Source organism: Mus caroli, chromosome 11 (assembly GCF_900094665.2).
Source record: "Mus caroli chromosome 11, CAROLI_EIJ_v1.1, whole genome shotgun sequence".
In the NCBI taxonomy this organism is placed as follows: domain Eukaryota; kingdom Metazoa; phylum Chordata; class Mammalia; order Rodentia; family Muridae; genus Mus; species Mus caroli.
Genome location: NC_034580.1, coordinates 93568483 through 93578591, shown reverse-complemented (window position 1 = coordinate 93578591; position 10109 = coordinate 93568483).

Genomic DNA, 10109 nt, shown 5'->3' with positions numbered 1-10109 from the left:
CGAGGCCAGCCTGGTCTACAGAGTGAGTTCCAGGATCAGCCAGGACTACACAGAGAAACCCTGTCTCGAAAAACCAAAAAAAAAAAAAAAAAAAAGGCATGCACCACCATAGCTGAGCTGTTACACATCTTCTTTCCTTCTTCCCCCTTCCTTCTTTCCTCCCTCCCTCCCTCCCTTCCTCTCTACTCCTCTTCCTTTTAATGTTTGGAGACAGTCTCACTAGTTAGCCACAAAAGCCTGGAAAAATCCGCCATTCACCAGAGGAGTACCCCAGATCAGCATCCAGTACCAATGTGAGCCAGACGGGTTCAAACTCAGGAGTTCAGCATGAATTTTCCACCACTGTCCAAAAATCTGCACAGAGCAGAGACATTGGGTAGACATTGGAGACGGATGTTGAGAATACAGTTGGAGTTCAATTGGAAGGTCTGGTCCAAAAGTAGAATTCTGGTCATTAAGAAAGCTGTTATCAGGCTGGTGAGATGGCTCAGTGGGTAAGAGCACCCGACTGCTCTTCCGAAGGTTCCAGAGTTCAAATCCCAGCAACCACATGGTGGCTCACAACCACCCGAAATGAGATCTGACGCCCTCTTCTGGTGTGTCTGAAGACAGCTACAGTGTACTTACATATAGTAAATAAATAAATCTTTAAAAAAAAAAAAAAGAAAGCTGTTATCTCAAAAGTGTGCTGAGTTTGGCTCAATCAGAAAATTGACTTAACTTCTTTAGGTAGCTTAAAACTGGCAAGCTGTTTGCATTTCTTTTTCTTTTCTTTCTTTTTGGGTTTTTTTTTTTCAAGGCAGAATTTCTCTGTTGTAGCTCTCTCTGTGCTAGAACTCTGTAGACCAGTCTGACCACCAACTCACAGATATCCACCTGCCTCAGGCTCCAGAGCACTGGGATTAAATGCATGTGCCACCGTACCTGGCTGCTGTGTGTATTTCTTTTCTTTTCTTTTCTTTTTTTTTTTTTTTCTTTTTCTTTTTGGTTTTTCGAGACAGGGTTTCTCTGTATAGAACCTGGCGGTCCTGGAACTCACTTTGTAGACCAGGCTGGCCTCGAACTCAGAAATCCGCCTGCCTCTGCTTCCCAAGTGCTGGGATTAAAGGCAGCACGCCCGGCTGCTGTGTGTATTTCTAACACACAGAAAATGCTGCCAACCTTACCAATTGGTTCTTTATAATTACTGTTTACCGGCACAGCACAGTGCAGCGCAACCCAGCACAGGCCAGCACAGTGCAGCGCAGCATCTGTTTTCTGCAGAAAGCTACTGGCAAGGTCTTCAGCTGAAAGAGGCAAGAGGAAGAGGGAAGAGGAAGAGGGAAGAGTGTGGTAGACACAAGACAGGAGAAATTGTGGGATGATCATGTTGTAAAGGGAAAAGGTGAACATACTTGGGTGAAAGAGGTGTAGGGATGCTAGATAAAACATTTAGACATAGGCAGATTGGCACAGACAAGTGCTTCCCCCCAGCTACCTCAGCCACTAGGTGTGATTGTGGAATTATAATTCAAGTTACTTGGCCTGCAGATTGGCGAGGAAGCACAACCTAATGCTCTAGGTGAACCAGACAGTGCACCAAGCAAGGACTTCGGAGGACACAAAGAACACAGTGTGATCTCTGTGCTCAAGAAACACACAGTCCACCTAGAGGTGAGGTGGTCAGATGGCTCAGCAGGTACTTCCCGTGAAACTTGAAGACTTGAGTTCAATCCCTGGGAGCCACTTAGTGCAAGGAAAGATTCAGTTTCTGTCAGTTGTCCTCAGATTTAGCTCTCTCTCTCTCTCTCTCTCTCTCTCTCTCTCTCTCTCTCAATGTACTTTAAAATAGTGAACATGATATGTGTTCCACATAAGAAGGACTCCAAAAGCAAAATGCAGAGAGGACATCTTAGACAGGTCTTTGATGATGAGAGCTATGAGCCCAAGGCTTTGTCCTGGGAGTTGAACTCAGAGCTGGGACATGGTTGGGACATGATCGGCCAGTGCTCTCATAGGCTTTTACTCAGAGGAGTGTAGTCTTCACCCCTACACAAGGAAACTTCTCTATGCAACAGAGACCATTACAGAAAACACTACCAATCAAAATGCAGCGTTGTGGAGCCCAGTGCCAATGGCTATGCGTACACAACACTCCTGCCCCTAAGGCTCAGGAACATTGCAGAAGAGGAGATGGAAACATTGTAAGAGCCGGAGGAGCAGGGAGTTTGCTGTGAGCTCGTGTCTCCTTAGCAACATCAGAAGCTATACCCATAAAGACTCACCAATATGACCAACTAAATGTGAGCTGAGCAAGGACACCCACCGGCAAATACGCCAAGCTGAGCAGGAAAAAAAAGCACTCAAGACCTCAGCCATACACAGAGAACAAGCAACAGGCAACTGAGTAAAGCTGGAGGCGGGAGGGGTGGACCTCCCTAGGGATGAACAAAGTAATGGGTTGGCCAGTTCAAAATGATAAGCCTAAAAACATGCATACATTGCATGGGCTAGACACAATAGGTTATATTTAGGAATTAAAATGTATGTACAGGGTGGGTGGGGGACTGGGGGGGGAGTGTATTGGGGACTTTTTGGATAGCATTGGAAATGTAATTGAGGAAATTACCTAATTAAAAAAAATGTATGTACAAATACACACATGCATGCAGTAATAATGGAAAAAGAGGCAAAAGAGTTTGAAAGAGAGCAGGGAGGGAGTATGAGAGGGTTAGGAGGGAAGGAAAGGAAGGACGAAAGGTTGTAACTAAGTAACAGTCTCAAGACTAAACAAATACACAAAACATCGCTGAGAAGTGAGCTCCGTGGTAACAGAGCAGCAATCCCAGAACGTGGAAGACAGAGGCTGGAGGACCAAGAGTTCAAGTCCACAGAGTTTAAAGTCAACCTGGAATAAATAGGACCCTGTCTAGGAAAAAAAAAAAAAAGGCTCTGCACACCTTTAATTCTGGCAATTTCAAGAGGCAGAGGCTGGCAGATCTCTGTAGGGGCCAGCCTGGGCTACACATCCTGACCACACATCCTTGTGACTATTAGATAAACCCCTATGGAATGCAGGAATAAACCCCACCAATTGAAGGCTAAGAATGTCATCAGAAAGGGTGGAGAGATGGCTCAGTGGTTAAGAGCACTGAGTTCAATTCCCAGAAACCACATGGTGGCTCACAACCATCTGTAATTAGAATCTGGCTCCCTCTTCTGGTGAGCGTAAGAACAGCAACAGTTTTCACGGACTGTATTATGTATACTCACATAAATATAGTAAATAAATCTTTTTTTAAAAAAAAGTCAGCCGGGCGTGGTGGTGCACGCCTTTAATCCCAGTACTCGGGAGGAAGAGTCAGGCGGATTTCTGAGTTTGAGGCCAGCCTGGTCTACAAAGTGAGTTCCAAGACAGCCAGGGCAATACAGAGAAACCCTGTCTCAAAAAAACAAAACAAACAAACAAAAAAAAGTCATTAGAAAACATTGTAGGAGGGCTGGTGAGATGGCTCAGTGGGTAAGAGCACCCGACTGCTCTTCCGAAGGTCCAGAGTTCTAATCCCAGCAACCACATGGTGGCTCACAACCATCCGTAATGAGATCTGGCGCCCTCTTCTGGAGTGTCTGAAGACAGCTACAGTGTACTTACATGTAATAAATAAATAAATCTTTAAAAAAAAAAAAAAAAAAGAAAAAAAAAAGAAAACATTGTAGGCCTTTTCAAAGAGGTTTCTCTCTTAGACCAGGGATTTTCACCAATCTCTTTTAAAAGTATTAGGACCAGACATAATGGTACATGCCTGTGATTCCAGAACAACAAAATAAACATATCAAAAAAATGATGCCTTGATTTATGGTTTATGGCTTTCCTTTGTTCTATTTTTTTTTGTTGTTGTTGTTTTTTTGAGACAGGGTTTCTCTGTGTAGACCTGGCTGTCCTGGAACTCACTTTGTAGACCAGGCTGGCCTCGAATTCAGAACTCCACCTGCCTCTGCCTCCCGAGTGCTGGGATTAAAGGCGTGGGACACCAACACCTGGCTTGTTCTATTTCTATAAAACCTTTATAGAATTGTTATCATATTGAACACATGGAGATATGGCAAATAGAAGAACTGAAACTGTGTTCCCCGCCATGGTCACTTGTGTTTGTCTCCTGAATACTCTCTCCTATTCCTTTTGAGGTCAGAATGATGTTGGCTTTTTTCACAGTTTAATTAAGGTGCTCAAAGTGGGGCCCCAAGGACAATGCACCTTCCTTCCTTCCTTCCTTCCTTCATTCCTTCCTTCCTTCCTTCCTTCCTTCCTTCCTTCCTTCCTTCCTTCCTCCCTCCTTCCCTCCCTTCCTTCCTTCCTTCCTTCCTCCCTCCTTCCTTCCTTCCTTCCTTCCTTTCTTCCTTCTTCCCTTCCTTCCTTCTCATCCACTCCTCTTCTTTTTAACACTTGGAAACAGTCTCACCAGTTAGCCAACAAAGTCTGGGAAAATCTGTCATTCACCAGAGGAGTACCCCAGATTAGCATCCAGTACCAACATGGTCTCCCAGTGTCCAGCAGCCAAGCACTGTCTTAGGAGGCTGCTCTTTTCAAAGCGTCAGCATCTGGGATTCCGTTGAGCGGCCATATTTTGGTTCTGAGGTGGCAGGGTAGGATGGATGGATTGGATACCTATTCTTTTGTTTTCAGAGCTTTGCTGAAGGTATCCTTTCTGCTTGACAGCATCCTAGGTGTCTGACCTTTCTGTTTGTACACAGACTTTTTCTCTCACCGCTCCTCCACTATCTAAGGCAATAAAGAAGAAAATGTTACAAAAAAACAAAAACAAAAAAAACACAAAAAGGCAGGGCGCGGTGGTGCACGCCTTTAATCCCAGCACTCCGGAGGCAGAGAGAGTCGGGTTTCTGAGGATTTCGGGTTTCAAGGCCAGCCTGGTCTAAAGAGTGAGTTCCAGGACAGCCAGGGCTACACAGAGAAACCCTGTCAAAAAACAAAAAAAAAAACAAGAACATTAAAAAAATTTTTTTGGAGAAACATAGCTATTTGGGAGTCAATATGGTCTTATGTTTAATAAGTATGCTAATTCAACAGGCAAGTATTTAAAATAAATAAATAAATAAATAAATAGAGCCAGGCGGTGGTGGCACACACCTTTAGTTCCAGCACTGGGGAACAAAGGTAGGTGGATCTCTGACTTCAAGGCCAGCCTGGTCTAAAGAGTGAGTTCCAGAACAGCCAGGGATGTACAGAGAAACCCTGCCTCAAAAACAAAAAAAAAAAACAAATAAATAAGGAAATCTAACTAAAGACAATTTGGCTCTACACTTTCCTTAATGGGAAGCATTTAATGTCAGTAAACTGGGTGTTAGGTATTTTGGGTTTTGATCTTGTACACTACACTTAAAGTCCTAGGCAATTTTTAAAAAATTACCTATGGGGACTGGAAAGATGGTTCATCAATTAAAAGCTCCTTGTTTCCATTTCAGAGGGCCCAAACACCGTTCCAGTATCCACATGGTGACTCATGGCCATCTGTAACTCCAATTCAGGGCCTCTGATGCCTCTTCCACCAGGCGCACATGCGGTACATACAAATGCAAAGAACACTGACAGAAATAAATCCATCTAAATATTGGTTTTGTTTGTTCACCACAGCCAATCTTTTGCTTCTTTGTGTGTTCCCCTTTCTTCCACCCTTCTCCACCTCTTTTCTTTCACCCTTTCAACCCCCTAGCACTAGATAAAAGAGGGGGAAAAAAAGGATAAAGAGGGAAGGAAAGAAATCTCTGAGTAGCCGGATGTGGTGGCACACGCCTTTAATCCCAGAATTTGGGAGGCAGAGGCAGCGAATTTCTGAGTTCGAGGCCAGTCTGGTCTACACAGTGAGTTCCAGGACAGCCAGGGAGAGAAACCCTGTCTGGAAAAACAAAACAAAACAAAACAAAAAAACAAACAAACAAAAAAAAACCCAACAACAACAAAAAAGAAATCTCTGAGTAAAGTCAGAGGTCAAAAAAAACCATGACATTATCATTAGATTGCTTGCTTCCTGCTGATTAATGATTTCGAGTTCTTACAGCAAGTTTGGGTTTTGTTTGTTTGTTTAGATTTATTTACTTATATGAGTACACTGTAGCTGTCTTCAGACAGACCAGAAGAGGTCATCAGATGGTTGTGTACCACCATGTAGTTGGTGGGAATTGAACTCAGGACCTTTAGAAGGGCAGTTTGTGCTCTTAACCACTGAGACATCTCTCCAGCCCGGCAAGTTTGATCTTTACCATGAGGATATCCAATTTCTTCTTCTTTGCACATAACTACTTAAAAAACCAACACCAACCAACACCAACCCACCCTGGTTCTCTGGGCCCTAGCATTTATATAACCTCTCAAAAGTTCCAGAATTCCAAAGATCACACGATGGCAGAAACTATCTGCACCTGGCAAAATTTTGCCATTTCCACCCCTTCACTCCCTATCACCCCCACCAGAGCATGAGGCAAATCCTTGTCAGCTGCTGTGGACAATCTGAAGCTGCCCCATATCCCATACCTGGGGTTAAAACAAAAACATACTCTTATAATATTTCCGTGGGTTTTTTGTTTGTTTTTTATTTATTTTATTTTATTTAATTAATTTATTTATTTTGGTTTCTCGAGACAGGGTTTCTCTGTGTAGCCCTGGCTGTCCTGAAACTCACTCTGTAGACCAAGCTGGCCTCAAATTTAGAAATCCACCTGCCTCTGCCTCCCGAGTGCTGGGATTAAAGGCGTGTGCCACCACACCCAGCTTTGTTTGTTTGTTAAAGAAACCAAAATTCCAAAATTGTCACTATGGTTTGTTGTTGTTGTTGTTGTCGTTGAGATAAGGTCTCACTGTGTAGCCTTGATTGGCCTGGAACTCATTATATAGACCAGGCTGACTTCACAGAGATCTGTTTTTCCAGCCAAGGGGATATAAAATTGTTGGTTAAATAAAATTGACTACTGCCGTGCGGTGGTGGTGCATGCCTTTAATCCCAGCACTTGGGAGGCGGAGGCAGGTGGATTTCTGAGTTCGAGGCCAGCCTGGTCTACAGAGTGAGTTCCAGGACAGCTAGGGCAATAGAGAGAAACCCTGTCTCGAAAAAAGAAAAGAAAAGAAAAGAAAAGAAAAGAAAAGAAAAGAAGATCAGGGGTGACACCCCCCACCCCCAGTAATTACCAAAGCCTAATAAAACAACCATAGTCTGAGTCTCAGTTATTTTTAAGATAGTCAGGGATAAGCCGGGCGTGGTGGCGCACGCCTTTAATCCCAGCACTCGGGAGGCAGAGGCAGGCGGATTTCTGAGTTCGAGGCCAGCCTGGTCTACAAAGTGAGCTCCAGGACAGCCAGAGCTATAAAGAGAAACCCTGTCTCGAAAAACCAAAAAAAAAAAAAAAAAAAGATAGTCAGGGATAAACTTAAATTGGTTGTAGGACAGATCAGGAAAGTAGAGTGGTACTTTATTAGGGTTTGTTTGTTTGTTTGTTTGTTTTTCAAGACAGGGTTTCTCTGTGTAGCCCTGGCTGTCCTGGAACTCACTCTGTAGACCAGGCTGGCCTGGAACTCAAAAATCCACCTGCCTCTGCCTCCCAAATGCTGGGATTAAAGGCGTGCACCACCATGCCTGGCTTTGCTGTCTTTTTCTTCTCTTTTCTTTTCTCTCTTTTTCTCTCTCCTTTTCTTTCTTTCTTTCTTTCTTCCTTCCTTCCTTCCTTTCTTTTTTTATTTATTTTTCAAGACAAGGTCTCTCCAGGCAGTGGTAATCTGATCCCATTACAGATGGGATCCAATGCCCTCTTCTGGTGTGTGTCTGAAGACAGCTACAGTGTATTCATATAAATGAAATAAATAAATTGTTTTTTAAAAATTGTCTAAATATAGGGGCTGGCGAGATGGCTCAGTGATTAAGAGCGCCGACTGCTCTTCTGAAGGTCCCGAGTTCAAATTCCAGCAACCACATGGTGGTTCACAACCATCTGTAACGAAATCTGATGCCCTCTTCTGGAATATCTGAGCACAGCTACAGTGTACTTACATATAATAAATAAATAGATCTTTTAAAAAAATTATCTAAATATAATGTATTTGGTAATTTTTTTAGTATATTTCTAGTCCATAAAAAACAATGCTAGCCACCACACCCTGCAAAAATCTAGTTTTTAGGCAGTGGTGGAGCCTTGAATCCCAGCACAAACAAACAAACGAATGATTTCAATCAGTTGGACTACTACTGCATCGCTAAAAATGTTGAGTGGCAGAGCAGTGGTGGCACACATGTTTAATCCCAGCATTCAAGAGGGAGAGGTAAGCATATTTCTGAGTTCAAAGCCAGCCTGGTCTATAGCGTAAGTTCCAGGACAGCCAGGGTTGCACAGGGTTACACTGTAGCTTCTACACTCATAGACAAAACATTCATACACATAAAACACAAAAAAAAATAAAAAAAATAAAAGCAAATCTTGGAAAAACTAAAATGATGATGATGATAGAGATAGGTAGATCCCCGGGACTCACTGGCTAGACATAGACATTCTAGTTGGTAACCTCCAGGCCAATAAAAGAATCTGTCTTGGGCCCATGAGATGGTTTGTCTGATAAAGGCATTTATTGCTTAAGCCTAGGGACCTTAATTTGATCCCTGAAACCCACACAGTAAGAAGCAAAAACTAACTCAAGTTGTCCTCTCACCTCCCACACACCTGCCTATGAATTAAAATGCCAGGCTCTCCCAATAGGGAAATAAGTAAACAAACAAACAAACAAACAAAAGTAAGTGTGGTGGGCTGGAGAAATCGCTCACCGGCTAAGACTGCCTGCTGCTCTTGTAGAAGAACTTCAGTTCTGGTGGATCTGATGCCCTCTTCTGGTCTCTAAGGGGCATGCACTGGAGCTTCTTCACACATAGACAAAACATTCATACACATAAAATACAAAAATTTAAAAAAATAAGCAAATAAGTAAGGAAGTAAGTCAACGCTCCTGAGGCTCTTTGTGCTGAGAGCATCTGGGCTCAGGGGTTTGGATGTTCCAGGTGGCATGAAGAAACAACAATCTCTGTGCCAGCTTCAGCTCCTGACGTAAGGCCAAGACATAGGGAGAAAATCAAGACGCAGTTATATATGCTCATTAAGTACACAGTGAAAGGCTGTCGAGGTAGGTCAGCAGGTAAGAGCACTGCTCTTCTGAAGGTCCTGAGTTCAAATCCCAGCAACCACATGGTGGCTCACAACCATCCATAACGAGATCTGAGATCTAACTCCCTCTTCTGGAGTGTCTGAAGACAGCTACAGTGTACTTACATGTAATAAACAAACAAACAAATATATAAATAAAAAAAAAGAGCTGTGGTGGTTTGAACGAGAATGAGCCACAAAGGCTCATATATTTGAATGGTGGGTTCCTAGTTGGTGGAAATATTTTGGGAAGGATTAGGAGGTGTGGCCTTATTGGAGGAGGTATGTCAGTGGGAATGGGCTTGGAGGTTCCAAAAGATCAGGTCAGGCCTAGTCTCTTGTTCTCTGCTTCCAACTTGTGGTCAGATTTGAGCTCTCAGCTACTGCAGGTTATGCCTGTCTGCCTACCTGCTTCCATGCTCCTTGCCATGATGGTCACGGACTAGCTTTTGATCCATAAGCAAGCCCCTACTTAAATTCTTTCTTTTATAAGTTGCCTTGGTCATGGTGTCTCTTCACAGCAGTTGAACTGTGACTAAGATAGGAGCTTAGATTTTATTGTATAAAAACCAGAGGGGCCAGCCCAGAGTCTGAAAGCAATGGAGGCTGAGGTTAGACCACTTAGAAGCTGCTGCAGTAGCATTACATCAGAGGCAAATGGTGGGATGCCTGGCTCAACAGCTCAGGAAGAATCAAGTCTACAGACCTGGGTCATTAAATCTGGGGGCCTGGGAAAGAGAAGAATAGAATGTGTGCCTTTTTTCTAGTTGGCACACTGGCTGGAGCCATAACCAAGAAGACTATTCCTAACAACAGAGACAGAGGAGACGGATCCAGAGCCAGTCTCCCACCTTCTTTTCTATGTTGGCTTGTTGGTTCATGGCAAAGTCATCTTCTCAAGAACAAGACACAGCTTGGCTCATCTCTGTCTCTCTTTT